Source organism: Bubalus bubalis, chromosome 7 (genome assembly GCF_019923935.1).
Source record: "Bubalus bubalis isolate 160015118507 breed Murrah chromosome 7, NDDB_SH_1, whole genome shotgun sequence".
Lineage (NCBI taxonomy): Eukaryota > Metazoa > Chordata > Mammalia > Artiodactyla > Bovidae > Bubalus > Bubalus bubalis.
The window spans coordinates 83,372,645-83,398,789 of NC_059163.1; positions in this window are offsets into that span (position 1 = coordinate 83,372,645).

Sequence of the window (26,145 nt, forward strand, 5' to 3'; positions counted from 1 at the left end):
ATTTATAAGCTGACAGTCACAAATATGTGTTCATAAATATTGTCATTGGTGGTGTTGTTAGGCTGCTGTCATGTCTGACTCTTTGCGACCCAATGAACTGCAGCATGGCAGGCTTCCCTGTCCTTCACTATCTCCCAGAGTTTGCTCAAACTTGTGTCTGTTGAGGCCATGATGCCATCCAATGATCCCATCCTCTGTCACCCCCTTATCCTGCCTTCAATCTTTCCCAGCATCAGGGTCTTTTCCAGTTAGTCAGTTCTTCATACCAGGTGGCCAAAATATTGGACCTTCGGCTTCAGCACCAGTCCTTCCAATGAATATTCAGGGTTCATTTCCTCTAGGATTGACTGGTTTGATCTCCTTGTTGTCCAAGGGACTCTCAAGAGTCTTCTCCATCACCACAGTTCAAAAATATCAGTTCTTTGGCACTCTGCCTTCTTTATGGTTCAACTCTCACATCCATATATGATGATTGGAAAAACCGTAAGTTTGACTATACAGACCTTTGTCAGCAAAGTGATGTCTCTGCTTTTTAATACATTGTCTAGTTTTGTCATAAATGTTAACTAAACATAAAATATATTTTTCAAATAATAAATTTGGGAGGTTATTGTTTTTCATTGATTTTAAATTGCTGGCAATCTTAGTTCACATTGATACCATTTGAATTTCAGCCATACTGAAACTCTAAGTTTCTGTTTTTTACTCATTGAAAGATTACCAAATTGAAAATTGTAAGTGATACTAAAGAATGTGTCAGAACTCTATGCATTCTTTCAGAATACTTGATCTTATATTACACATGGGGTAATGTTTAAAGATATATATTGATAGAATTAATTTATTTTATTTAATAATCTGTCAAAGTCTAAATAAACTATGTTAAACCTATGAGAACTCTAGCTAGTTTATTACCAAGCTGAATAATAGATGTTTAACAGTTTATTATTCACATGATGATTCATATTTGAGAGTGGCATTGTTAATGATATTCAACTTCTTGCATGCATCAATCACAGAAAAATGCTAATGCTAATAAAAATGCTAATGATCTCCATTGACTGGAGCAGGACAGCAGGCAGTTCAACAGTGACCGCCCCAAGCCTCCTTGAACCTCCTGTTTTCCACATCATCCTGCACAGCTGTCTGCCACAGCCAGAGGAGAGCAAATGGCTTTTTCCTTTCTGCCTTCCCAAGCCTGTGTGAGCATCTTTTGAAAGAATTCTTACTGGAAACCAAATGGCAGGATAGTGGGCAAATATTATTGAACACGCTTTAACGCTTTTCCAGGGTAAGTACTGAAAAATGCAGAAAAGGCAGGAATGACGCTGGAATGACAATAAACAATCTGTATGCTGATTGTGATGAAACAGAAGAGGAGACAGTAAGAGGCATTTGCCTTCTGCCCTTGGTGATCACATTCAGGAGAAAAAGGAAATGTTAAGTGCTAACTTGCCAAATCACATAAACATATGAAATCTGAGGTGTCACCGGAAAATGTGGAAACCTTATTAAGGACACAGAGAATGAGTTAACAGCAGAGTTGTTGAAAATGTCCCTGGCATGAAGCATTGTGCTCCCCAGCTCACTTCTCTACCCCATTTCCATGCTTTCAGCTTATTTGCACAGTTCTCATTTTGAAGAAAAGTTGTGACTAGCATGAAAACATTGAGTCTCAAACAGGTGAGAGATAGGGAAAGAAAATAATAATAAGGAATAGGCAAAGGATTATACATCTGTGTACAGAGATAATATCAATTGCTAATGATAGAAACATCATGCCGTCTGTTATTTCACAGCATGTGAAACAGGGTTTAATGCGGGGCAACACTGTAAAAGTGTTCCCTGAGGATCAGCTGCTGGGGCGCCACCTAGTGGCAGTAGTGCCGCTGACGAGGAGGTAGCACCAGCCCCTGTCACCATCTTCTTTAGGATAGGATTGATTTCCCTTGGTTCTTTCCCATTTTCTAAGACAAATTGTTAAATCTTCCTTTTGATTATGAGAGTCCACTTTGAATTCTGGTAACATCATTAAAGTGGAGAGTGAAAAAGTTGGCTTAAAGCTCAACATTCAGAAAACGAAGATCATGGCATCCAGTCCCATCACTTCATGGGAAATAGATGGGGAAACAGTGTCAGACTTTATTTTGGGGGGCTCCAAAATCACTGCAGATGGTGACTGCAGCCATGAAATTAAAAGACAATTACTCCTTGGAAGAAAAGTTATGACCAACCTAGATAGCATATTCAAAAGCAGAGACATTACTTTGCCAAAAAAGGTCCGTCTAGTCAAGGCTATGGTTTTTCCTGTGGTCATGTATGGATATTATAGTTGGACTGTAAAGAAGGATGAGTGCTGAAGAATTAATGCTTTTGAACTGTGGTGTTGGAGAAGATTCTTGAGAGTCCCTTGGACTGCAAGGAGATCCAACCAGTCCATTCTAAAGGAGATTAGCCCTGGGCGTTCTTTGGAAGGAATGATTCTAAAGCTGAAACTCCAGTACTTTGGCCACCTCATGCGAAGAGTTGACTCATTGGAAAAGACTCTGGTGCTGGGAGGGATTGGGGGCAGGAGGAGAAGGGGATGACAGAGGATGACATGGCTGGATGGCATCACTGACTCGATGGACATGAGTCTGAGTGAACTCCGGGAGATGGTAATGGACAGGGAGGCCTGGTGTGCTGTGATTCATGGGGTCACAAAGTCGGACATGACTGAGCGACAGAACTGAACTGAACTTCATTTTCCAAAGTAAGTTAAAGACGCTAGGTTTCTGGCTCATATAAACATCAGGCGTCTAAGTAAATTTCAGGCAAGAGGTTCTGAGGGAAACAAGGTTAATTTGAAATGACTTATCAGCATATTTGGGCTGACGGCAGTGCAAATTCACTGCACTTAGAATGAAGAATATGGGAATTCACAGTCTGCAGAGATAAAATGTCTCATTACATTATCGTGCATTGATATCTGGAATAAAGCCTCTTCTTTAAAAGTAAGGTCTTTAGGGAAATGAGAACTTTTGGTGTTTGTTTGATTAGCAAAAAAAGAGTGACGATCTCTGCTTGTGTTACTACACTAGGAAGGAGAAATGATCTTTGGAAGATTAGCTCAGGACAGGGGAGAGTAGAGGTGAATTCTGAGAAGTAATGTTTATTTCCATATTCCATACCTGTGAGAACTACTGATAAATCCTGATTTCAGCTAAGAGCAGTACAAGGAAAGATATCTTCACATGGAGTCTCTTAAAGAATTTTCTATGGGTAGTTCCCTATTGATTAGTAGGCTATGAAATCAGTTACAGTTCACTTCAGTCACTCAGTCGTGTCCGTCTCTTTGCAACCACATGAATCGCAGCACGCCAGGCCTCCCTGTCCATCACCAACTCCCTGAGTTCACCCAGACTCACGTCCATTGAGTCAGTGATGCCATCCAGCCATCGCATCCTCTGTCGTCCCCTTCTCCTCCTGCCCACAATCCCTCCCAGCATCAGAGTCTTTTCCAATGATTCAAGTCTTCACATGAGGTGGCCAAAGTACTGGAGTTATAGTTTTAGCATCATTCCTTCCAAAGAAATCCCAGGGCTGATCTCCTTCAGAATGGACTGGTTGGATCTCCTTGCAGTCCAAGGGACTCAAGAGTCTTCTCCAACACCACAGTTCAAAAGCATCAATTCTTTAGTGTTCAGCTTTCTTCACAGTCTGACTCTCACATCCATACATGACCACTGGAAAAACCATAGCCTTGACTAGACGGAATTTGGTTGGCAAAGTAATATCTCTGCTTTTCAACATGCTATCTAGGTTGGTCATAACTTTTCTTCCAAGGAGTAAGCATCTTTTAATTTCATGGCTGCAGTCACCATCTGCAGTGATTTTGGAGCCCAGAAAAATAAAGTCTGACACTGTTTCCACTTTTTCCCCATCTATTTCCCATGAAGTGATGGGACCAGATGCCATGATCTTCATTTTCTGTATGTTGAGCTTTAAGCCAACTTTTTCACTCTCCACTTTCACTTTCATCAAGAGGCTTTTTAGTTCCTCTTCACTTTCTGCCATAAGAGTGGTGTCATGTGCAAATCTGAGGTCATTGATATTTCTCCCGGCAATCTTGCTTCCAGCTTGTGCTTCTTCCAGCCCAGCATTTCTCATGATGTACTCTGCATATAAGAAGCAGGGTGACAATATACAGCCTTGATGTACTCCTTTTTCTATTTGGAAACAATCTGTTGTTCTATGTCCAATTCTAACTGGTGCCTCCTGACCTGCATACAGGTTTCTCAAGAGGCAGGTCAGGTGGTCTGGTATTCCCATCACTTACAGAATTTTCCACAGCTTATTGTAAATGACACAGTCAAAGGCTTTGGCATAGTCAATAAAGCAGAAATAGATTTTTTCCTGGAACTCTCTTGCTTTTTTGATGATCCAGTGGATGTTGGCAATTTGATCTCTGGTTCCTCTGCTTTTTCTAAAACCAGCTTGAACATCTGGAAGTTCATGGTTCACGTATTGCTGAAGCCTGGCTTGGAGAAGTTTGAGCATTACTTTACTAGCATGTGAGATGAGTGCTATTGTGTGGTAGTTTGAGCATTCTTTGGCATTGCCTTTCTTTGGGATTGGAATGAAAACTGACCTTTTCCAGTCCTGTGACCACTGCCGAGTTTTCCAAATTTGCTGGCATATTGAGTGCAGCACTTTCACAGCATCATCTTTCAGTATTTGAAAGAGCTCAACTGGAATTCCATCACCTCCACTAGCTTTGTTTATAGTGATGCTTTCTAAAGCCCACGTAACTTCACATTTTAAGATGTCTGGCTCTAGGTGAGTGATCACACAATCATGATTTTCTTGGTCGTGAAGATGTTTTTTGTACAGTTCTTCTGTGTATTCTTGCCACCTCTTCTTAATATCTTCTGCTTCTGTTAGGTCCATACCATTTCTGTCCTTTATTGTGCCCATCTTTGCATGAAATGTTCCCTTGGTATCTCTAATTTTCTTGAAGACATCTTTAGTCTTTCCTATTCTGTTGTTTTCCTCTATTTCTTTGCATTGATCACTGAGGAAGGCTTTCTTATCTCTTCTCGCTCTTCTTTGGAAATCTGCATTCAGATGCTTATATTTTCCTTTTCTTCTTTGCTTTTCACTTCTCTTCTTTTCACAGCTATTTGTAAGGCCTGAAATCAGTTTAGTCAATTTTAATAGAATTTTTAGTGATATAATGTAGAGTGAAAAAAAAATATGACTGTCCATCACATATTAAAACTGGGAAAATAATTACATTTGAAACTTGGGTATCAGTTACATCTGTATATGATAAGCAAAAAAGCAAAATGGCTGTCTGGGGAGGCCTTACAAATAGCTGTGAAAAGAAGAGAAGTGAAAAGCAAAGGAGAAAAGGAAAGATATAAACATCTGAATGCAGAGTTCCAAAGAATAGGAAGAAGAGATAAGAAAGCCTTCTTCAGCGATCAATGCAAAGAAATAGAGGAAAACAACAGAATGGGAAAGACTAGGTATCTCTTCAAGAAAATCTGAGATAGCAAAGGAACATTCATGCAAAGATGGTCTCAATAAAGGACAGAAATGGTATGGACCTAACAGAAGCAGAAGATATGAAGAAGAGATGGCAAGAATACACAGAAGAACTGTACAAAAAAGATCTTCAAAACCCAGATAATCACGAAGGTGGAGAAGGGGACGACAGAGAATGAGATGGCTGGATGGCATCACTGGCTCAATGGATGTGAGTCTGAGTGAACTCCAGGAGTTGGTGATGGACAGGGAGACCCGGTGTGCTGTGATTTATCTGGTCGCAAGAGTCGGACATGACTGAGCTACTGATCTGATCTGATCTGGTGATATGGATGCTTGTGAGAGTCTTGTATTTTCCCATATTGTGTGGTGATGAAAGATGTGTTTCTAACACCTGATTTTGGTAAAAAATAAAATAAAATTGATATCTTAATAGGACAGGGGAATGTAAAGGCAACATGGAGTCATGAGATTTCCTAACATTGCTATAAGATCACTAAGAATGTCTCTTGCTTGTCATTAAATTTGTAATGTATTTTTTTCCTCATAAGATACAATTGAAGTTGGACAGTTTCATGGAATATTTCCTTAGGGCAAGAGAATGAGTGAGGAGAATTCAAAGGTGATATTATCTGAAAAGACAATCCATAAAGACCTGACAAAGGGTTTATTCTTGAGGGATCATGTACTTCATATCGTCTAAAATATTAGCTAAGAAAAATAACACTAAAAAATAAATATAAATCCTTAGAAAACATAAAAATCATTTATATGTATTGTTGATGTTGTTAAGTTGCTAAGTCCTGTCTGACTCTTTAGCAACTCCATGGACAGTAGCTCACCTGTCTCCTCTGTCCATGGGATTTCCCAGGCAAGAATCCTGGAGTGGGCTGCCATTTCCTTCTCCAGGAAATCTTCCTGACTAGGGATTGAATCCAAGTCTCCTACATTGGCAGGTGGATTCTTTGTCTCTATGCCACTAAGGAAGCCCTCATGTATATGTATTGTTTATTGTTGTTAAATTGCTAAGTCTTGTCTGATTCTTTGCAACCCCATGGACTGCAGCATTCCAGACTCCTCTGTCCTCCACCATCTCCCAGAGTTTGCTTAAATTTGTATTCATTGAGTCAGTGATACTATCCAACCGTCTCATCCTCTCCTACCCCTGTCTGCTTTAGCCTTCAATCTTTCCCAATATCAGTGTCTTTTCCAATGATTCAGCTCTTCACATCAGGTGGCCAAAGTATTAGAACTTCAATTTCAGCATCATTCTGTCCAATGAATATACAGGGTTTATTTCCTTTGGGATTGACTAGTTTGATCTCCTTGCAATCCAAGGGACTCTCAAGATTCTTTTCTAGCACCAAAATTTGAAAGCATAAATTCTTCAGCACTCAGCCTTCTTTATGGTTATATACATATATATTCCCAGGTGGCTCAGACTGTAAAGAATCCTCCTGCAATGTGGGATACCTGCGTTTGATCCCTGGGTTGGGAAGTTGGGAAGATGCCCTGGAGAAGGGCATGGCAACCCACTCTGGTATTCTTACCTGGAGAAGGAGAATCCTCATGGACAGAGGAGCCTAGCAGGCTACAGTCCATGGGGTCACAAAGAGTTAGATATGACTGAGCAACTGAGCATGCGTGCAAACACACACACACACACACACACACACACACACACACACATTTATATATTTGACCCTATATACATTATACAATGTTATAATTTAAAAAGATGTTGAGAAGTATTTAGAAGTGAGAAGTATCAGACACACTTGCTAGTTTGAAGATGGAGGGGGCAATGTGATGAGGAAAGCAGGTGGCCTCAAATAGCTGAGAGAGGCTGGCTGTCAGCAAGGAGATGGGAGCTCAGCACGAGAGCTATAGAGATTTGAATTCTGCCTGCAGCCTGAAGGAGCCTAGATGTGGACTCTCCCAGGTCCTCTAAAGAAGAGCTCAGGCCAAGAACACTTTGATTTCTTCCTGGTGAGATCTTGAGTAAAGGAACCAGCTGCACCCTCCCAGAATTATAACTGATGCAATTATAACACAATATATTTGTGTGGTTTCCCACTGTTGAGATCATGATAAATAGTCATGGCAGCAAAGGAAAACAAATGCACATTCTGAGCTCAAATGTTTATCCTTCACATGATAGGATGGTTGCAGAACTACACAGTGACAACGACTCAATGAAAGTAAATATTTTTATGATTATTCTATTTAGTCTCTACAGTACTCCAAAAGTAAGTTCGACTTTGCAGTAAGCAATCAATAGGGTGAGATGGAAATACTAACGCTAACAATTTTTTGTTTAAAAATTCTTAACATGATGAATAGTAAACTATTTACTTCGAAATGATTTCTCCCTTTGATGAGTTTGTGAACTTTCTTCCAGTTTTAAAAATGGCCAGTCTGGAAATAGTGATTTGTTTTAAAATAGATCATACAGATATTTCCCAGTGCTGAGCAAGACAGGAAGATGAAGACAGAATACACAAAGTTGTTTATTCTGAGTGACTCAGGTTGAAGTTACATAAGGTAATGGGAACAATGAGAAAATTTGCAGTGATTTTTGTTAAATATGTGCTTTGACCTTAATGTTTTTAATACCATGCTCTCTGACATAAGACATTTATAAATATGTCTCTTATTTTATGGCCCAGTTAACTTTCTTTTTCCTCTGATAAATATTATTTTCCCTTTTCAAGTGAGAGAATGAGCTTTTAAGTGAGATATTTTAAAAATGAGTTATATTTCTTAAGTGAAAACTAAACATTATGAAAAACTTATTATAACTTTTACTAGTGTTTTCACTGGATACAAAGTACAAAAATAACCTTACATCTTTTTCCACTGAGTTATTAAGCCTTCTGATTTGCTATAATCTTTCATGTTCAGTATGCAACCTTGACTTTGCCCTTATAGGAAAGAGAAACTTACACACACAGAGGCTAAGTCCAGATTTGGAGAAAAGGAACAATTTCCTCTGAATTTCATGAATGAAAGAGGTAAAAATTGGATACAGGACAACACAAGGGAGAAACAGGCCCTTGTTGGGAGTATGTGTAAAGTTACCTGAGCCTCGTGGCTCATCCAGCCTGCATCCCAAGCTTCAAGGCCTTATTGAAATATTGGCATTGTATTTAACAAGAAATAGGAATTTCAGTTTGAGAAACAGTTCAAACTAATTTGGGAAAATGAATTAGTGTTTAGCTTTTCTTTCCATGCTAAGATACTACAACAGTCCCATGACTGAGAAAAAACTTACTTTAAATTGTTAGTGCATTGAAACTAAACATATGATTCTTTAAAAATATTGTAAGAGAATTGAAAGAAATGAATAATTGGTTTTAGTTTTGTGGTTATTTTTAACAATAATAATAATTTCAGTTCACATAATTTATTTAATGTGCTTTCCTTCTTATTCAGTCTGAGACTTATTTTTACCCTTTATCTATAATGATACATAATATATAAATATCATATAATGACAAATGTCAATGTATTTATTGCACATGCAATTTGGAGCATTATATACATCTTTTACCTGTAGGCTGTTTGGTATATTCAAGTAAAAAAAGTTTCACTTTCTAAAACCAGAATAAATGATCAAAAACACAAATACAATGCTTGTATGCAAATTATTTATAAATATGATAAGAAATATATAATAAAAAGAAAAGCATATTTAGCATAAATAATAAGTTAGGTATATTCTAAACCAGCCATCCCCAAACTTTTTGGCTTTGTGGAAGACAATTTTCCTATGGACTGGGATGAGGGTCATGGTTTCAGGGTGATTCAAGTGCATTATATTTACTGTGCAGTTTATTCCCATCAGTATTATGTAAGCTCCACCTTAGATCAATAATCAATAGGCATTAGTTTCTGGAGGTTAAGGACCCCTGCCTAATACAGAGTGGTCTGCTGTGTAATGAGAGAAAAAATTACTCCTTCTCACCATTGCTAAAGACAATATTATCATAAAGGTTAAAAAAAAAAAACAAAATTGAAACCACAGGGCACAATGTCGGGAAATGACTTTCTCTTAACCCCAAAGCATCATTTCTTGCATGCCAGTATACTCCTGGGCAGAAGGGTCAGTACAGGAATGCGTCTTCCTTTCTCTGGTCAGCCTGCAAGAAAGCACGCCTGGGCCAGCAGGTGAAGGGAATGCACTATGAGGCTTTGTTCCTGGTAAGGGATCTCATCCTCAATGCTCCCCTTTATGAGGTGAGATTGGGAAGGACCTTGACAATAAAGCACACACTTCTTTATTGGTGCCAAATGTTTGCAGAGATGCTGAAAACCAGTTTCTGAGAAGCTTGGGTTCTGTGTAAACCTTCCTCTGCTTCCACGGGGAACAGAGTTCAGGGCAGCTACTCTTAATGGGGTGGAATCCTCAATTTTTCTATCTATATTTCACAGGGAATCTGGAAAGAACTCCCTGAGACACTTCTGTGTGCAATCCTACCTGTGTCCATACTTAGCCCAATAAAAGTTTATTCTTTTACTTCAGAGAAAAAACAACCAGCAAGGACATAGGTGCATGGAAATTCTAACTTTCTACCCATGGTTTTCTTTACAGCCTGGGTATTTACATCTTGAAAAATAAGAGAAAAGATAGAATTGAAGCTTATCCAAAAGGATTTTTAGACAACAGACAACTCAAGTATAACATATCATTTCCATCTGCTTTTAATTGGCTAGAACTTTCTCAGATGCTTACACTTAACAGCAAGACATACTTAGTTGCCTTGAGAAAAGGAACATGCATTCAGTGACTAGCAGAGGGATGGTATGGGGAGGGAGGAGGGAGGAGGGTTCAGGATGGGGAACACATGTATACCTGTGGCGGATTCATTTCAATATTTGGCAAAACCAATACAATATTGTAAAGTTTAAAAATAAAATTAAAAAAAAAGATATCCATTAAAAAATTGTTATATTTTCTTTTCAGATTATTCTCATTTCAAATTGGGTGTTGAGATATTTTCTTACAATATAAAAACAATGTCTTACCTAACATAATTTCCTTAACCTAAATCCTTGAAAGAAACTGGTAACTGTTGGTGAAAGAGTTTTGCTTATACATAGTTTTATTTTGCACATGGTGTACATTGAAAATGAAACCCTCAACACAACATCTCTTTATCACCTGAAACTGTCCATTCTAGTTAAATTCAAATTATGGAATATTTTGTATAACTATTTTCAAAATTGCACATGAGTATTTATTGAGGAGGAAGGAGGGTTCAGGATGGGGAACACATGTATACCTGTGGCAGATTCATTTTGATATATGGCAAAACCAAAACAATATTGTAAAGTTAAAAAATAAAATAAAATTTTAAAAAAAATTAAAAAAAAATAAAAAATAAAAACAAATTTCATTTGATGTTATGCTGGATACACCTCATCTGAGATCTACTCTATATAAGTAATGATACACAAAATTATTACCTTAGAATTGGAACTTGAACACATGTATACCTGTGGCAGATTCATTTTGATATTTGGCAAAACTAATACAATTATGTAACTTTTAAAAATAAAATAAAATAAAATAAATAAATAAATAAAAAGATTTGTTTTGAACATGCAGAGCATTTAAAACAATGAAAATCATGTTAATTTTTAATAATTCTTCTTAAATGCATGCTAACAAGATAATGCTGAAAATTCTTCAAGCTAGGCTTTAACAATACATGAATTGAGAACTTCCAGATGCACAAGCTGGATTTTAAAAAGGCAGAGGAAACAGATATCAAATTGCAACATCCATTGGATCGTAGAAAAAACAAGAAAATTCCAAAGAAAAAACATCTATTCCTGCTTCATTGACAATGCTAAAGCCTTTGACTGTGTAGATCACAACAAACTGTGGATAACTCTTCAAGAGATGGGAACACCAAACCACCTTACATGCCTCCTGAGAAATCTGTATGCAGGTCAAGAAGCAACAGTTAGAACCAGACATGGAACAACAGACTGGTTCCAAATTGGAAAAGGAGTACATCAAGTCTGTATACTGTCATCTTGCTTATTTAACTTATATGCAGAGTACATCATGAGAAATGCCAGAGTGCATCATGAAGCTCAAGCTGGAATCAAGATTGCCAGGAGAAATATCAATAACCTGAGATATGCAGATGACACCACCCTATGGCCAAAAGCAAAGAGGAACTAAAGAATCTTTTGCTGAAGGCTGGCTTAGAACTCAACAATCAAAAAAACTAAGGTCGTGGTATCCAGTACCATCACTTCATGGCAAATAGATGGGTTGCCATTTCCTTCTCTATGACATCTTCACAACCCAGGAATCGAACCCACATCTCCTGCTTGGCAGGCAAATTCTTTGCCACAGAGTCACCTAATAGTAAAAGGCATAACAAAGAAATTTGCCACTTGAAATCTCTGCTTTAAAATAATTAAAAAGTTAACACTGAAGGTTTTTAAAATTCAAAATATTTCTGGATATATATGACATGCCAATCCATCTGCATTATTTCTGCTGGAAAAAGCTGCTGATAGTTACATGCATACATGCAAGATAAGTCACTTCAGTCATGTTTTACTCTTTGGGGCGCAATATACCATAGCCCACAAGGCTCCTCTGTCCATGAAATTATCCAGGCAAGAATACTGGAGTGGGTTGCCATGCCCTTCTTCAGGGGATTTTCCTGACCGAAGCATAAAACCCGTGTTTCTTATGTTTCCTGCATTGGCAGTCAGATTCTTTACCACTAGTCCCACTTAGGACGTCCTGATAGTCATATGGGTTCCCTTATTTGTAACTAGCTGCTTTGAAGGTTCTCTCTTTAACTTTAGACATTTTAATCCTAAAGTGTATTGTTGTAGGTCTCTTTGGGTTATTTTTTCCAACATTCAGTTCAGTTCAGTCACTCAGTTGTCTCCAACTCTTGGCGACATCATGAACTGCAGCATGCCAGGCCTCCCTGTCCATCACCAACTCCTGGAGTCCACCCAAACCCATGTCCACTGAATCAGGGATGCCATCCAACCATCTCATCCTCTGACGTCCCCTTCTCCTCCTGCCCTCAATCATTCCCAGCATCAGGATATTTTCAAATGAGTCAACTCTTCGCATAAGGTGACCAAAGTATTGGAGTTTCAGCTTCAACATCAATTCTTCCAATGAACACCCAGGACTGATCTCCTTTAGGATGGACTGGTTGGATCTTCTTGCAGTCCAAGGGACTCTCAAGAGTCTTCTCCAACACAACAGTTCAAAAGCATCAATTCTTCGGTTCTCAGCTTTCTTTATAGTTCAATTCTCAGATCCATACATGACTACTGGAATAACCATAGCCCTGACTAGATGGACCTTTGTTAGCAATGTCTCTGCTTTTTAATATGCTGTCTAGGTTGGTCATAACTTTCCTTCCAAGGAGTAAGCGTCTTTTAATTTCATGGCTGCAATCACCATCTGCAGTGATTTTGGAGCCCAGAAAAATAAAGTCTGACACTGTTTCCACTGTTTCCCCATCTATTTCCCATGAAGTCATGGGACCAGAGGCCATGATCTTCGTTTTCTGAATGGTGAGCTTTAAGCCAACTTTTTCACTCTCCTCTTTCACTTTCATCTTTAGTTCTTCTTCACTTTCTGCCATAAGGGTGGTGTCATCTGCATATCTGAGGTTATTGATATTTCTCCTAGCAATCTTGATTCCAGTTTGCACTTCTTCCAGCCCAGTGTTTCTCATGATGTACTCTGCATATAAGTTAAAGAAGCAGGGTGACAATATACAGCCTTGACGTACTCCTTTTCCTATTTGGAACCAGGTCTGTTGTTCCATGTCCAGTTCTAACTGTTGCTTCCTGACCTGTATACAGGTTTCTTAAGAGGCAGGTCAGGTGGTCTGGTATTCCCATCTCTTGAATAATTTTCCACAGTTTATTGTGATCCACAAGTGAAAGGCTTTGACATAGTCAATAAAGCAGAAATAGACGTTTTTCTGGAACTCTTCTTTTTTTGATGATCCAGTGGATCCAATTTGATCTCTGGTTCCTCTGCCTTTTCTAAAACCAGCTTAAACATCTGGATGTCACGGTTCACATATTGCTGAAGCCTGGCTTGGAGAATTTTGAGCATTACTTTATTAGTGTGTGAGATGAGTGCAATTGTGCGATAGTTTGAGCATTCTTTGGCATTGCATTTCTTTGGGATTGGAATGAAAACTGACCTTTTCCAGTCCTGCAGCCACTGCTGAGTTTTCCAAATTTGCTGGCATATTGAGTGCAACACTTTCACAGCATCATCTTGCAGGATTTGAAATAGCTCAACTGGGATTCCATCACTTCCATTAGCTTTGTTCGTAGTGATGCTTTCTAAGGCCCACTTGACTTCACATTTCAGGATGTCTGGATCTAGGTGAGTGATCACACCATCGTGATTATCTGGATCATGAAGATCTTTTTTGTACAATTCTTCTGTGTATTCTTACCACCTCTTTTTAATATCTTCTGCTTCTGTCAGGTCCATACCATTTCTGTCCTTTATCGAGCCCATCTTTACATTACATTATTTTTTATTTATTGTTAAATATTTTCAATTTTCAGGAAGTTTTTAGTCACGTTTACTTTTAAATTGCTGAAAACAAATAGTCCTCAAGGAGTGGGTGAGGACTCCAATTTCTGGAGGTGCTGCATTGCTACTGTTTTTGTAAGTGTGAGATTCATTACATCAGAAAATCAAAGGTCTACCTGTCCATATTAATGATCTTCAGTTATAATACATTAGTTATTAGTGAAGCATTAAAATATTTTCTGATCCCAAGAACACACTGAGCTCTCAAAAATAGTTCTCATTTGGGCACCAAAAGAAATCTTTGAGTTGACCAAAATATTTCCAAAGTTTTTCATTTTTAGTTTGAGAGTTACACATTAAAGTTTAAACAAAAAAAGTTATAAATGTATAATAATACAAATTAATAATTTTAAAAAATGTCTTAGAGGGTACTTTTATAGTATTATATGACTTTTGTAGATCCCTAAGAATCTTTTATAAATCACTTTCAGTGAAGCTTACTATCTCTTTACATGGAGACTAGGATTGGAGGCTCAGGAAGATGAGGTGTTCACATAGAGTGCTGGTTCCCAAACTCTGCTTCATGATTGTCAGGGGAACTTGTTAAAAATACAGAAATTTCAGCCCCACTCCAGCCCTACTTAATCACAGTCTTTGATGATGAGGTCTTGCATCTATAATTTTAACTGGCTTCCCAGACAATGGTAAATTATTCATACTTTATCATTGGCCTACTGATTAAAAATTCAGTTCTAGAACTCAAGCTGCATATTGATTGAGCAAAATATAAATCAATTATGTTTAAAGAGTATCTTGGGATTTTTGAATGTAAACAGTAGAGTTTTCTAGCATAAACACTAGCACTGGAGCTCTTACAGTGCACCATACTTTGGCTGCTTAATATTGAGTTCTGCAAGTGAATCCAAAATAATTTTCAAATTTGCTTATGCAAACTGAAATGTGCTGCATTCAGGTATCACTACACAGATCTGAGAATTTTATCAGTGTCATATGTTATGCAATCACTAAGGTAAAGAAACTTGGAGAGGGTAAATGCATTTATCAAAATAACATGGGTGGTAAATAACATACTGAAGATTTACATTTACAATTTTTGATTTTACTTGCAATATTTTTTCTAGTGAAACATCACATCATAATCAGATGAGGAGAAAACAAATCTTTCTATTGAGGTAGTAAAAAATTTACATAAAATTGTAATTTTGGTGATAGCAGTGAATGAGAAAGTCATGCACTTTGAGATGTTACAGTTACCCATAAAAATAATTAGTCATTCACTACATAATTGAGACATTTCTCTACTTCTCTGTGCCTCAGTGTGTTCTAGAGTGACTTAGCCATTAAGAGGAATAGCAACAAAACAACAGCCAAATATTAGCTTTAGAAAATTTTCCAGAAAGGAAAAATACATAGGTGTTTTTCTATTTATATTCACATGAAATGAATTGAAATTCATTAAGTGTCAATATGCAGTACATTATTTGGCCATATAACTGCAAATTGAAAAACTTTATGAGAATGCATAAGAATAAAATGAGTGCAATTTGTTAAAATTGAATCGAAGTGAGTATACTTCATATTGAAAAGTGTTATTTAATGGAATTAGCAATCAAGTTGTCTCTGGCAAAAGCTAAAGGGGAATTGTGCACTATGAGGAACAGGCTTGATGAAATACCTGAGAAGACACTGTGTGAAAAGGAAGGAAGAGCACACAGGACCAGAAAATCATGTGGTAAAGAAGAGCAATAGAAAGCATGAAAACATCAGTGGAACTATTTACAATCAAGCTGTATATGAAAATGAAAGCTCTTGAGAGCAAATTTGGGTTTGCTAATGTGAAAACCTATGCAATATAAACTTACAAGGAATTATTTTCAAAATGATGCATTTGCTTTAGTTAAGGTAGAGTGGAAGGGAAACACACTGTTATATTATGGCTGATGGAATGGTATTAATAACTTTCTGTAAATTATTTTCAGGACTCATTCTTTTGATTCCAAACATATGAATAGAAATAACAAGCAATATAGATCTTTTCTGTCTGGGGGAATGTGTGTGTGAAAATATGAGAAAAAGATTGCTCATTTTATTTTGCTTTTTACATACACCAAAAGATATAATTAAAACTATAATGAAGGTACAACCCACACCTTGACATTATGTCATAATGAGCAGCAAAATTATGGTCGCCATGAGAGAGGTAACAGTCAATGAATCAGAACCTACCTTCTACACATGACCTTACATTTCCCTTGTCAAGAAAATCCTGTGCCTTTTGGGATTTAGGTTTTGTTTTTGCTTGTTTTATTTATTTTTGTTTTGTTTTAATGTGAGGAACCACTGCAAATACATAGGCTTCATTTTTTTCAAATGATAATTCCTTGTTAAAAAAGTGTGACTAATAAGACCTAGGTTCTGTGATAAATATCACATGCATACTTTACACTACAGTCTTCCTTACCCATGATGAAAACCTGAACCTTCAGCAAATGAAGCGTTATTGATGATGCTCTATATCAATACATCATTTCCGCTAGTAACCTTGGTTGAAAGAGAAAAAGTAAGAGAAAGCCAGAAGTGAAAACACACACACATACTCAGAGAAATAGAAAAATTGAGACATAGCAAGGTTATCTAAAACCTGGTATATTTAACAAGATTCTGAGAAATAAAGATAGAAAATTGATTTTGAAACTGTGTGTATATAAACACGTGTGTGCATGTGTGCTCAGTCACTCAGTCATGTCCAGCTTTTTGCAACCCCATGGACTGCAGCCGGCCACTTCCTCTATCCATAGGATTTCCCAGGCAATACTACAATGGGTTGCCATTTCCTTTTCCAGGGGATCTTCCTGACCCAGGGATCAAACCCATGTCTCCTGCATTGGCAGGCAGATTCTTTACCAATGAGCCACCTTGGAAGCCATGCTGCTGCTGCTGCTAAGTCGCTTCAGTCGTGTCCAACTCCGTGCAACCCCATAGACAGCAGCCCACCAGGCTCCCCCGACCCTGGGAGTCTCCAGGCAAGAACACTGGAGTGGGTTGCCATTTCCTTCTCCAATGCGTGTAAGTTAAAAGTGAAAGTGAGGTCTCTCAGTCGTGTCCGACTCGTAGCTACTCCATGGACTGCAGCCCACCAGGCTCCTCCATCCATGGGATTTTCTAAGCAAGAGTACTGGAGTGGCTTGCCATTATAATATTTATAATATAATGTATAAGTATATTATAAAATTAAAATTGTGAAGTTACATAATGTGAAAGTCTAAAAGATGCTCTACATTGATTTTACTGACAAAAATAAATTTCTGAAGTTTGCACACATTTTGAAGATGCTCATCAAAAATTTGACTCTGACTTCAACCCCAACCTCAGTTTCTTTCAGTTCTCCGCAATACTCTTCAAAGAATTTCTCACTTCTTCCAAATCTTAATATCTATTCAAAATTACTTACCTTTGCGAACACTTAACTTTCTAGAATAAACTACCATCATTCAATTTTCTTTCAAGCACCTACTCAACTCTCCAGATTAAGATCACTTGTCATTGCTTTTTCACAGTTGGTTTCCACACATTTTATGTTGAGTGTTTTACCACAATTTATATTTATGTATATATATATATATGTCCCTTAAAATTATATCTTAGGGCTTCCCAAGTAGCACAGCAGTAAAGAATCCGCCTGCCAATGCAGCAGATGCACGAGATATGGGTTCATCACCCGAGTTGTCTGAAAGATCTCCTGGAATGGAAAATGGCCACCCACTCCCTGAATTCTTGCCTGGAAAATCTCATGGATAGAGGAGCCTGACAGGCTACAATCCATGGGGTCACAAAGAGTCAGACACAACTGAGCACACATCCTACATCTTAAAATGTATCTCATTTCCACTGTTTCTACATTCACATGTCTGCGTTTCTCTTCCTGCCTCATGACCAGCTTCTCAATCAATTATCTTGTTTCCAGTCAAGCTAGTTTTATTCAATTTTCAAAGAATTTCATTGTCTTTATTGTTTTATTTCACCCAACTATTTTCTCTGCTTCAACTCTTTTTGTTTTGTTTTGTTTTTCATAATAACCCATCCCACATTGATTGCTCTGTCTCTCATCTTATCATTTGGTTTTTAGCATAAATGTGAATTTTCTCCAGGAAATTTTCTCCCTTATGTAATTCTGAAAAAAGACTAAACTTTCCCTATAATCACACACTACTAGAATTGCTTATTTCAGTCTAATGGCCTCAGCCAGACATTTTTAACACTTGTAAAATGGTGTCTTCTAAATTGTTCACTATTTTATGTACTGACTTTCCAGCATGGTGCCTGATCTAATTACATTTGCTAAAAATATCTTGTAGTAAGATTTCCATATACACATACACTAGCTCACTAATGCAAAAATGATCTATGGCATTAGGTGATGGAAGCATTTGCTTAATAAGTATTTTAGTAAATCATTTAGGAGTATACCTCCTAGAATAATAAATACTCACTGAGTTTAGATCCTGGTCCATCATATATAATTTTAATGTTCAACAACTTATCTCTTTTTCCTCTCTATCATCACCTGTAACATTATATTATCAACATCATAAGGCTATCTTAAAGATTAACTGAGATAATCCATGTCTATCATTTAGCAAAAAAAAAAAAAAAAAAACAAACAACTAGTAGACACACACACACACACACACACACATGGTAGATAATATTCGTTGTTGTTGTTCAGTTGCTAAGTCATGTCTGACTCTGCCACCCCATGGACTGCAGCATGCCAAGCTTCCCTGTCCTTCACTATCTCGTGGAGTTTGCTCAAATGAGTTGGTGATGCTATCTAACCATCTAATCCTTTGCTGCCCCATTCTCCTTTTGTCTTCAGTCTTTCCCAGCATCAGGGTCTTTTCCAATGAGTTGCTCTTTGCATCAGGTACCAAAGTATTGGAACTTCAGCTTCAGCATCAGTCCTTTCAATGAATATTCAGTTTGATTTCCTTTAGAATTGACTGGTTTAATCTCCTTGCTGTTCAAATTAGTCTCAAGAATCTTCTCCAGCACCATTATTTGAAAGCATCAATTTGAAAGCATGATGGACTCAATAATAAAATTGAAAAATCAATCTAAAAAGTGGAGAAAGGAAGAGGATGTCATATAAGAATTTTAATACCATGAGAGAAATGAACTCATTAAGCCATAGGATTTGGAGATGATGAGACTGATATTGTGATGCTGTCTGTATCCCTGAGGAATAGTACAAATATCCAGACATCTGAGCCTTGTCTGGTGGGAGGTGGGTGCAAGTTAAATGAATAGAGCTGAAATGTAAAAGCATATGGGTCGTGTTCTGCAGGAACACCACATGCTATTCTAATCCTAGGCTGGCAAGTGGCATGAAAGGGCCCAGACATACCTGGGGCTACAGATGCAGGTAGAGAAGTGTTTGAGAGGCGGGTGTGTAGAGAGGTGTTTGGGTTTGAAATGAGCAGGGCACAGAGTAAGAGGTCTTGGTAGCTCAAGTCAATAGTGGGGCCAGGACATGAGTTTTAATTTCTGCCACGAAACCAAAAGCCAGGTGGGACAAACAGAATCAGTACAGAGGCTAGTAAAAACCTGATAGATAGGGGCAAAAGAGAAAGGTTTGAAAATGTCTCCAGTGTCCAAATGCAATGCAAAAGAAAATGAAGGACATGCGTATTTTCTGAAAATGACTATATCTACAAACAGAATAAACTAAGAAACCAACAGTAACTTTTTATTAATTTTTAAACAAATTTTTCTTTGGAGAACTGGACCCTCAAATATAGGTTTATAATTATTGTCATTTACTCATATGCATATTTACTTACTTTATCATTATGGTTTGGTGAGTTTTTCCAGCTTTATTGAGATATATTTGACATATAACATCATGTAAGTTTAAGGTTTTATGAATTGTTTATTTGATACTCTTATACAGTGGCTCAGCTGGTAAAGAATCCGCCTGAAATGCAGAAGACCAGGCTTCAATCCCTGGGTTGGGAAGATCCCCTGGAGAAGGGAAAGGCTACACATGACAGTATTCTGGCCTAGAGAATTCCATGGACTATGTAGTCCATGGGATAGCAAAGAATTGGACACGACTGAACGACTCTCACTTCACTTTACTTCATACAGTACAAAATGATTATAATCGTAGAGTTAGCAAGTATCTTTGACAAAGGAGGAGGCAAGAATATACAATGGATTAAAGACAATCTCTTTAACAAGTGGTACTGGGAAAACTGGTCAACCACTTTTAAAAGAATGGAACTAGAACACTTTCTAACACCATACACAAAAATAAACTCAAAATGGATTAAAGATCTAAAAGTAAGACCAGACTATAAAACTCCTAGAGGAGAACATAAGCAAAACACTCTTCGACATAAATCACAGCAGGATCCTCTATGACCCACCTCCCAGAATATTGGAAATAAAAGCAAAAATAAACAAATGGGACCTAATTAACCTTAAAAGCTTCTGCACATCAAATGAAACTATTAGCAAGGTGAAAAGACAGCCTTCAGAATGGGAGAAAATAATAGCAAATGAAGCAACAGACAAACAACTAATCTCAAAAATATACAAGCAACTCCTACAGCTCAATTCCAGAAAAATAAATGACCCAATCAAAAAATGGGCCAAAGAACTAAATAGACATTTCTCCAAAGAAGACATACAGATGGCTAATAAACACATGAAAAGATGTGCAACATCACTCATTATCAGAGAAATACAAATCAAAACCACTATGAGGTACCATTTCACACCAGTCAGAATGGCTGCGATACAAAAGTCTACAAGTAATAAATGCTGGAGAGGGTGTGGAGAAAAGGGAACCCTCTCACACTGTTGGTGGGAATACAAACTAGTACAGCCACTATGGAGAACAGTGTGGAGATTCCTTAAAAAACTGAAACCAGACCTGCCTTATGACTCAGCAATCCCACTGCTGGGCATACACACCGAGGAAACCAGAAGGGAAAGAGACACATGTACCCCAATGTTCACTGCAGCACTGTTTATAATAGCCAGGACATGGAAGCAACCTAGATGTCCATCAGCAGATGAATGGATAAGAAAGCCGTAGTACATATACACAATGGAGTATTACTCAGCCATTAAAAAGAATACATTTGAATCAGTTCTAATGCAGTGGATGAAACTGGAGCCGATTATACAGAGTGAAATAAGCCAGAAAGAAAAACATCAATACAGTATACTAATGCATATATATGGAATTTAGAAAGATGGTAATGATAACCCTCTATGGAAGACAGCAAAAGAGACACAGATGTCTAGAACAGTTTTTTGGACTCTGTGGGAGAGGGAGAGGGTGGGATGATTTGGGTGAATGGCATTGAAACATGTATAATATCATATATGAAATGAATCGCCAGTCCAAGTTTGATGCATGATACTGGATGCTTGGGGCCGGTGCACTGGGACGACCCAGAGGGATGGGATGGGGAGGGAGGTGGGAGGGTGGTTCAGGATGGAGAACATGTGTATACCCATGGCAGATTCATGTTGATGTATGGCAAAACCAATACAATATTGTAAAGTAACTAACCTCCAATTAAATAAATTTATATTTAAAAAATTTTTTGAAGAAGAAAGAAATAGTGGAAAACAACAATATGGGAAAGACTAGAGATCTCTTCAAGAAAAGTAGAGATACCAAGGGAACATTTCATGCAAAGATGGGCCCAATAAAGGACAGAAATGGTATGGATCTAACAGAAGCAGAAGACATTAAGAAGAGGTGGCAAGAATACACAAAAGAACTATACAATAAAGATCTTCATGAACCAGCTAATCAAGATGGTATGATCACTCACCTAGAGCCACACATTTTAGAATGTGAAGTCATGTGGGCCTTAGGAAGCCTCACTGCTAACAAAGCTAGTGGAGGTGATGGAATTCCAGTTGAGTTATTTCAAATCCTAAAAAAGGATGCTGCCAACATGCTGCACTCAATATGCCAGCAAATTTGGAAAACTCAGCAGTGGCCACAGGACTTGAAAAGGTCAGTTTTCATTCCAATCCCAAAGAAAGGCAATGCCAAAGCATGCTCAAACTACCACAAAATTGCACTCATCTCAAACACTAGTAAAGTAATGCTCAAAATTTTCCAAGCCAGGCTTCAACAGAATGCGAACCATGAATGTCCAGATGTTCAAGCTGGATTTAGAAAAGGCAGAAGAACCAGACATCAAATTGCCAAAATCTGTTGAATCAATCATTGAAAAAGCAAGAATTCCAGAAAAACATCTATTTCTGCTTTATTGACTATGCCAAAGCCTTTGACTGTGTAGATCACAACAAACTATGGAAAATTCTTAGAGATGGGAATAGCAGACCACCTGACCTGCCTCTTGAGAAATTTGTATGCATGTCAGGAAGCAACAGTTAGAAATGTACATGGAACAACAGACTGGTTCCAAATAGGAAAAGGAGTATGTCAAAGCTGTATATTGTCACCCTGCTTATTTAACTTATATGCAGAGTATATCACCAGAAATGCTGGGCTGGATGAAGTACAAGATGGAAACAAGATTGACAGGAGAAATATGAATAACCTCAGATACACAGATGATACCACCCGTATATCAGAAAGCAAAAAAGAACTAAAGCACCTTTTGATGAAAGTGAAAGAGGACAGTGAAAAAGTTGGCTTAAAACTCAACGTTCAATGCCATTCTCCCAAAATTAAAAAAAAAAAAACAAAAACAAAAACAAAAAAAAAAAAAAAAAAAAAAAACTCAACGTTCAGAAAACTAAGATCATGGCATCTGGTCCTATCACTTCATGGCAAATAGATGGGGAAACAGTGACAGACTTTATTTTTTGGGGCTCTAAAATCACTGGTGATGGTGACTGCAGCAGGGAAATTAAAAGATGCTTACTCTTTGGAAGGAAAGTTATGTCCAACCTAGACATCATGTTAAAAATCAGAGACATTACTTTGCCAACAAAGGTCCATCTAGTCAAGGCTATGGCTTTTCCAGTAGTCATGTATGGATATGAGAGTTGGACTGTAAAGCAAGCTGAGTGTGGAATTGATGCTTTTGAACTGTGGTGTTCAAAAGACTCTTGAGAGTCCCTTGGACTGCAAGGAGATCCAACCAGTCCATCCTGAAGGAAATCAGTCCTGAATATTCATTGGAAGGACTGATGCTGAAGCTGAAACTCCAATATTTTGGGCACCTGAGGTGAATAATTGACTCATTTGAAAAGACCCTGATGCTGGGAAAGATTGAAGGTGGGAGGAGAAGGGGACAACAGAGGATGAGATGGTTGGATGGCATCACCGCTTCAATGGACATGAGTTTGAATAGACTCTGGGAGTTGGTGATGGACAGGGAGGCCTGGTGTGCTGCAGTTCATGGAGTCACAAAGAGTCAGACATGACTGAGCGACTGAACTGAACTGAACAACTAACACCTGCATTGTCATGTAATTACCTTTTCTGTTTAGTGGTAAGGACTTTCAGGTACACTCTCTTAGCAATTTTCAAGTGTATAATACATATTTTTAGTTATAATCACTATACTGTACTTATTCATCTTATAACCAATTTTTGTGCTCTGTGACCAACTTCTCCCCTTTTTCCTCACTCTGTTGCCCCTGGTAACCACCAAGTTCTTTCATAATACTGAAAAGAAGTTTCATTTAAATCCATCTGAGTTGTAAGTTAAATTAGATTGTACTGATCATTTGTAGACCATAACGATCATGTTGTAACAAAGCAAAAAGACTAACATCTAAGTGGATGACAGAAAATAACTTTTCACCCTGTTATCTTGGCAGGCTAATTGGAAACTTCTGCCAGAAACTACTAGAGAAATGGACTGAGTCAGTAGTGCTGGTAGGGAAGGGATAATGCCTGTGTGAGTGCCAAGTCTCTTCCACTGTGTCTGAGTCTGTGCCATCCTATGGACTGTAGCCTCCCATGTTCCTCTATCCATGGGATTCTCCAGGCAAGAATACTCAGGTGGGTTGCCATGGTCTCCTCCAGGGGATCTTCCTGATCCAGGGATTGACCTTTCATCTCTATGTCTCCTGCATTGGCAGGTGGGGTCTTTACCATACCCGCTACATGAGAAACACAAGGGATACCAGGGAGGATACAAATGGGGCAAGGCCCCATATTCTTGCAGGAGGTCACAGAGCAGAGTATTCTGTAACCAACACTGTACCACCATGGAAAATGAAGCATTCTTGCCTTTGACCTAAGTTGTTTCATTCATCTTTTATTGTGTAATTGCCAGCTATGCCTTGAATAGCTGTTTATGAATATTATGCCAAGATTTTCTCAGAACTCAATATAGGTACTCAATATAAGTATTGTATCCTACAAAATTCTTCAATAGTTTCTTTTTATTTATAGTGTATACTGTTACTTACGTGAAAACATCTACCTGACACAAGATAAAAGCATTTGCCCTCATTGCGTTTTAGTAACACCGTGTCCCTTTGTGTTATAGCCACAGTACATTTGTACTACCTTTGGTACAAAATACCAATATTTTTCTGCATAACATACTTGATTTTATGGTCTAAATTGCCACAAACCAGATATCATTCTTCTCAAAACATACACATTCATTTAGCTATCTATGTAAAATGATTTTATTTAGAAAACCCTATGAAATTAATATGAATTTAAAATAAAGTACTAACAAGTATATGTTTTGCATTTTAATATGCATTTACATTTGGAATAGGAACTATGGAACATGGAAGTTATATTTCTGTAAAGAAAAATATATTGAAGGCCATAAAGATTTTAACATTTTTAATAATCAGAAAAAAATGCAAACACCCACATAGAAAAATATAAGCAAATAATTAGGTAATACACAGAGAATAAAATACTATTAAGCAAATTAAAAAAGTCTAGTTCACATAGTAAATTACTGGCAATGTTTTAGTAAGATGCATATTCTCTTTCTGTTCAGATTTCTTCCCATTATATTTTATTATCATCTCTTCTGTAATTACTCAAGTTATCTATTTGTGTGGGGAGTAATAGACTCAGCCGTATAATATGCTTATGTATGATTTTTTAAGTACTTTTTGCTCTTTCAGAAAATTATTTTAATCTAGCATAAATACATTTATCAGTTCTTAGGAAATGGTTGGTTCAAATACACCAAACAATTTACCATACATTCATGATATTTAAAAGTCTGCAATTTCTTGAGTTATCAAAAAGATGGAATGCTGTTTTGCAAAGTATAAGGATTAAAATAATTAAGTGGTTTAGCTCTCAATTTCTGTAAAAAAAATTAATATGAGTTGTAATATTCTCATGCACAAAAGAATTACACAGATTCAGACAGTTACACATTCATTCAATCTTATTACAATGCATAAAATTATCAAAATTAAATTTTAGTTATTAATTTTGAACTTAATATATTTAGCTTTTATGTTAAATGTAAAGCTCTTTCTTCTAAAGCAGTCATCAAATTCTATATCAATGCATTATAACAGATGATTGTTGACTTTAATCCAAATACATCTACACAATAAGTTTTTTATATAACTTGCTAATATTCACTTTGTGAGCTAATTACATTGTGTCAGAATAAAATCTAACTTGCAAACATTTACATAATATAAAATCATTTTCTGTTTCAATAAGTGGTATTATAGTTTTTTGGTTCAACTTGCTATTGCAAAAACACTGTGATTTTTAATTTTGCACAATTTTAATTATTTTAAAATATTAATTCAACTGAAATGTACTCGGGGACCTTGAATACCATTGACAGAAATGCTTTCAGAAAATAATATGTGTACCCATTTATGAAAATTGACTCATAAGTACTTAGTTTGAGTGGATCTTTGAATGCTTAACATACAAACTTAGCTTTTAAAAGTTATTCTAACATTTCTTTCTCTTTTTAAAAATTTTTAATTGACTTTTTAATTGAAGGATAATTGTTTTACAGAATTGTGTAGGTTTTTGCCATACATCAACATGAATCAGCCATAGGTATATATACATCCCTTCC